Consider the following 6,390-nt stretch of genomic DNA (forward strand, 5'->3'; position numbering starts at 1 on the left):
AGCTGTGCTTTGTTGCCATCTCTTTCTTGATAGCAGAGATGGTTCTTACATCCAAAGAACACAAAACAGTTAGATGGTTAACTTGTGTTTCTGACTAACCTTTACAAAAGTGAGGAATTTGAAATGATAGTGTCTGTGCCAGTGTCGATTTCTGCATATCGAACCGAAAATTTGAGGACTCTCCTCATTCCCTGCACAGGGCTGAAGAACACGGGCTATGATGCCAGTCCCCAGATGTAACTGTGAGGACTCCCTCGTGTAACAGGAGGGGAGTCTCCAAAACTTAGACACAGAATGAAGAAAGGGTAGTTACACAGCCCAAACTATGTATTTTCCCTGGCTCAGTTAGCCCAGGGAAAAATTCAAGCTCAACAGGCATTCTACAGAAGAAATTCCAGTTTTCAATTCCAGTACTTACCGAACCATGGTAAGATTTTTACCAATCAGATTGGAAAAATATAATTAGAATATCCATCATTGGTGAGTCTGTGAGGAAATGGATCCTCCAGCTCTGTTGCTGAGAGTGTCTTTTTTGAAGCCAGCTCTATTAAAATTAGGTATGTTCTGTCTCTTTGGCCCAGCATTTTTCACCTTTACAAATTTATCCTGGAAAACTACTTCTGTAAGTGCTCAAGATATGTCAAAAGAATATTTTTAAAATTTAATTGTTCATATTAATAAGCATTAGAATCTTCCTCATTAGGAAACGCTTCAGGATACAGCTCTTCCTGTGCTATCCAGTACAGTTATGAACCACTTGAAATGTGGCTAGTCTGAATTGAGTACACACTGGATTTTGAAGATACGAAACAAAACATAAAAATATCTCAATAATTTTTATATTGATTGAATGTAGCAAAAAGATCATTATGGGTATACTGGCCTAAATACATTACTAAAATTAATTTCACCTTTTTAATGTAGCTGTTAGAATATGCAAAATTGTATATGTGACTTGCATTTGAACCTTGCATTATATTTCTCTTAGACAGCACTGATCTGTACTATGGAGTCACCAAAAGAAACTACATCTCTATCTATAGATACAAAAAGATCCACTATAGATTAATTGAAAAACAATTTAAAGGCAATACATGAAGTATAAATCCAGGGTTTCTTTTTTTTTTTTTTTTTTAGGCATATAAAAAATAAATTTGTAGGAATATGCTCCAAACATTATCGAGAAGTGGGGATTGGGAGTTAAAAAGGAAGCATAAGTAGTATTTTTTTAAGAGGGAAAGATAGAGATATATTTGCAGAAATTTCTCTCTACTCAAAACAATTCATAGTCTATACTCTTTCAAGGTTGTGCTTTTCCTTGAGGTTTCTGTGTTGTGGAGACGGCTGTTTCTCAGATATGTTTGCTTAATACAAATAACCTCCCATTCTGTATCCCAGAGGGAAATAAGACTAGTCCCTAGAGAACAAGCCCCAGTAACTTACAAGGGGTGACAGAGTCATTCTGTCAGGAGTCAGCGACTCTCTCTGCCCATCCAGTCAGCAATAATCAGGTATAACCAGGTGAAGAGGAGAGGTAGTAACTAGCTGGCCAACCCAGGCAATAGAAAAGTGTGAAAAAGAGGAAGATTTCCCACCACAGGATCCACAGAAAGGTGGTACCAGCAAAGGCAGTGCTTCTCTTTGGAGATGAGGGTACCGTGAATGGGTTTGTAGTTTTCACATAAAAATTGGATTCATACCATACATTTTTGCAGTTTATGTACACCAGGAAAAAAATTAAAGCTGAAGATTAAAAACAAACTCAAGGGAGAAAAAAAAGTGAAAACCGACATACGGTTTCAGGATTTTCTGTTTGTTGATTTCCAAATATTCATTTTACTAACTTGGCAGTCACTGGCCACAGAAGTCACTTTTGATGATATTGCAAGGGTAGAAAAGGTTTTTCTTGACCCTCTTAGAGTCCCTAGCTAGTTCTGAAAAAAAAAAAAAATCAAACTAACAAAAATAGACCAACAGGAGAAAAACACACAAATTTATTTAATCTAAATAAATTATTTATTTACCTTAATTATCACAAAGTCAATTTCCTTTAATTGCTTCCCCAAAGCTCTAATTCTGAAATGTGAATAAAGAGTAATTTGACACAAGAGCCTTTACAAGGCAATGAAGATTCAAAGAAAAGTTGTACCCGAGTGTTTTTTATAGTAGGTTTAACAAACATTAAATGATTTTACCTCACATTTAATAGCATGCTTATGTATATATCGACATAGCTCTGACTTGTGTCCATGTTACTATTTTAAGCATTTAACATTATTCCTTGCACACATCTTTCTACGTGTTACCATGTTTCCAAAACTTGTCTTGAATAGTATTTCATCAGTGAGTTTACTTGCTCTTCAGGGAAATTTTTGTTTTTCTCAGTTTTCATTATCTTTAATATTAGGTTGGTGCAAAAGTAATTGCAGTTTTGAACATTATTTTTAATACACTTTTCTGAACCTACTTTTTTCAAAATAATTATTTTAAATTTTCATGGGTACCTAGTAGGGGTGTGTGTGTGTGTGTGTGTGTGTGTGTGTGTGTGTGTGTGTATGGGGTATATGGGATATTTTGATACAGGCATACAATGTATAATAATCACATCAGGATAAATGGGGCATCCATGACCCCAAGGCTGAACCTACTTTTTTAGAAAATTTTTTTAAATCTTTTTTAAAATTTTTTTAAATTTTTAAATTATTTTTAAATTTATTTTCTCCAATGATAGCTCCTCTGGGTATTTCTAAACTCTCTTTTTAAATCTTTGAGTTCTTATATTTATGATATATTTATATTTCATGAAATAAAGTGTTGCCCAGGCTAGAGTGGAGTGGCACAGGTGTGACATCCTTGAACTCCTGACCTCAAACAGTCCTCCCACCTCAGCCTCCCAAGTAGCTGAGACTACAGGTGGCCATCACTGCACCCTGCTCTATGACATACTTTTAATATAAATAACCTCAATTTCTTTTTTGATACCAAAAGAGCAAACATTTTCTGGAGTGTAATTAACCTGAAAAATTGTTTGAATATTTAAAAATCCTTAACACACAATACATATTTAGTATGTATTATCAGATTATTCTCCAAAAATAGAAAACCAATTAGAGGACTGTAACATATGTGGTCCAATTTCCATACAATGCCACCTTTCTTAAGTCTTAGAATTATTATTACTACTATTTTAATAAGAAAGTTTCTTCTTGAAGATCTATAAATGCTCTCTACCACAAAAAAATTTTAAGAAGTGTTCCAAAACCACACCTATCATCTAACCAAAGATCTATGCAGGCAAGAAGCTTTATTTCTTTGTCTTTCTTTTTTTTAATTTTCACTAGTAAATTTTCACTCAAGTGAGGAAAGATATAGAGAATATTTAGAGATGCTTAGAGATAGGAGACAATTATATAGAAGTAACATATGTTTTTACAAAGTGACTAATGTTAACATCAATGTGAAGCAAAAAAATATACGAAAACAGTGTGTCATTCAGATTAATAAATAAAGATTATTAAGCAACTTTATACAAAGACAAAGAAGACATAGTCCTTGTAGAGAATGGCTCTATATAAATGTGGTATAATCCCCATCTCTGTTTCTGCCAAATGAAGAATTTATACAAATATATTCAAATTCTCTGTTTATCTCAAAATATTCAAACTAGTCCCTGTGTCTCCCTCATATCCTTCACCATTGCTAGATTTTGTTGTAAGCAAAGGGGAGGAAAGACACTAGAATAGTGCTAAAAGAAAAACTTTAGCCGAATTAAATTTAAGGGTGTTTAACGGAGCAATGAACGATTTGCAAATCAGAAAGCCTCCAGAATCACAGCAGATTCAGGGAGACTCCAGGGATGCCTTGTAGTCAGAAAAAAACTATAGAAAAAAAAGGCAAGTGATGTACAGAAATCGGAAGTGAGGCACAGAAACAGCTGGATTGGTTAAGGTTGATGTTTGCCTCATTTAAACAGTTTGAACACTCCAGAAGTGTATGAGTGGTTAAAGTATGGCTGCTGGGATTGGATAAGACTCAGTCATTCTTACAAGCGCATACTCCTAAGTGAGATTTTCAGCTATTAAGTTAGGTTGCCATTGGTCCACAAGGACTCAAATAGAGAAGTACGGAGTCCTTCTCAGGCCACATTTAGTTCACTTTAACAATAGGCACATGTTGGTCATCCTCTGGAAGGTCACCATGCCACTGGTAGAACAGGCTACAGCAGAAGAACTTAAGCATAAACATTAAACGTCCATTCAAATGTGCCGGAAGTTTATTTTTTCCTTTTATGTGCCTTCTTCGCTTGTACCAGTCTGTTTGGTGATGCCACTGAACATTTTTGTTTCTATTCTTTGATTCCTACCAAACCATTATGCTGTGCTTTGAAATAATACACTACAGATATTCCATATTCTATACCAGCCCTTGTGTCCCACACCCCTTCTCTCTCTATATATATCCCCTCTGCCTACCAAGAAAGGGGTGGGCCCTGAACAATAAAGAAAAGGGACATAAAAAGAGAAAGGCTCACATGGTACCCATGTGCTAGTTACATTCTTATTTTTTTCAGTGGGGTTGGCAAATGATGCCTTGAACCAATGTGTCATTAAATGAATCAGCTCCTTCACCCTCACAATAGATGCTACAGATGCCTTGATGAAATTCACTTGGTCCCACAATACAGCCAAGGCACACAGCTGTGCCTCCTCTCTGACATTACAGAGGTACAGTTTGAGGCAAAGGTGAAATTTTAAATCTGTTAGCACCAAGGAACAAAGACAACTCTGAGAATTTCCTTCCCCCTCTCCTCCCCTGGTTTCCCCTGACACAAATGAGCACTGACATTCTGATTAATTAGACTTTGAGCATTTAAAACAAAATGGCTTTCTGTATGCAGGAAAGTTTTTCTAGTTTGCCCAAGTAATTAAAAGAGAAAGCTTCAGCATTCTAATACCTGAGCATTCAAATTCAGTACACCCTGGTACAAGAAAAGCTGTCTCATGAGAAAGATTTTCTTCCTATCAGCAAAGGAAGTTGATTTCTCAGGAGCAGATTTAATTACTTTACGCAAATATCATCAGCAAAGAAGCCAATGCCACTATGCTCTCTGCCCAATAGTCTACATCATGTCTCTGTTTAATATCCAGACTGTTATGTGTATATACAGGCATGTACTGCACAGGGACCTTTCAGTCAATATCAAACTGCAGGTATGCCAGTGGTGCCATAAGAGTGTAATGGAGTTGAAAACGTCCATCACCTATGGAAGTCGTAGCCATAGCGACATCACAGCACAATGCATTACTCATATGTTTGTGGTGATGGGGGTATAAACAAACCTACCTTATAAACTTTATAAAGTAAAAAATGTTACAGTAAACTAAAGTTAATTTATTATTGAAGACAGAAAATTTTTTGTTTACAGTGTAGCCTAAGTGTACAGTGTTTATAAAGTATTCAGTAGGGTAATGTCCTAGGCCTTCACATTCATTCACCACTCATTCACTGACTCACCCAGAGCAACTTCTACTCCTACAAGCTCCATGCATGTTAAGTGCCCCATACAGGTACACCAGTTTTAATCTTTCATACCATATTTTTACCGTACCATTTCTATGTTTACATTCACAAATACCAACCACTGTGTTACTCTTGCCTATAGTATTCAGTATAGCCTAGGAACAATAGGCTATGCTATCTAGGCTTGTGTAAGTCCACTCTACGATGTTTGCAAAATGACAAAATCTCATAATTATCCCCTTCACTAAGCAATACATTACTATCTCTTTTCTTTCTTCACTGGCTCTATTCCTCTATATATATATATAGAAGTGGATGTAGGAGAGAATTTACCACCTGGACACTTAAAGGAATTAATTATGTTTATAAAGATAGAGATGATTATAAAAGACATATTTAGATCAAATTGAAAACAAATAACCTACTTCAATTAACCACAGATTAATGAGGGAGGAATGTTAAACAGCACATATGATCAAATAATCCTCTACAGTTAAAAACTGCAGTCTCATAAAACATTAACTCAGGCTGTGCTCTAATTAAATGCTATATAAATGCTTGCTATCTTTCATCATAGTCTACTTAAATTTTTTCTTTTTCTTTTTCTTTTTTTTTTTGTGAGTCAGGGTCGTCTTACACTGTGGCCCAGGCTAGAGTGTAGTGGTGTGATTTCCACTTACAACAACCTCTGACAATAAAAGTCTGGGAAGGAAGCTATAATAGAGAATGAGGCCCTAATTCTTAGCCATTAGAATTTATAAGGAATAAAAGCTCTTTAGATTCAGAGCTGTGTTAAACCCCCTTTTGGTGTTGAGAGAGTTACAGATTGACTTTATTAACTCTAAAAGTGTAATGAGACTCAACATAATT

The sequence above is a fragment of the Sapajus apella genome, unplaced genomic scaffold, assembly GCF_009761245.1.
Source record: "Sapajus apella isolate SASKATOON/1434 unplaced genomic scaffold, GSC_monkey_1.0 scaffold1, whole genome shotgun sequence".
Taxonomy (NCBI): domain Eukaryota; kingdom Metazoa; phylum Chordata; class Mammalia; order Primates; family Cebidae; genus Sapajus; species Sapajus apella.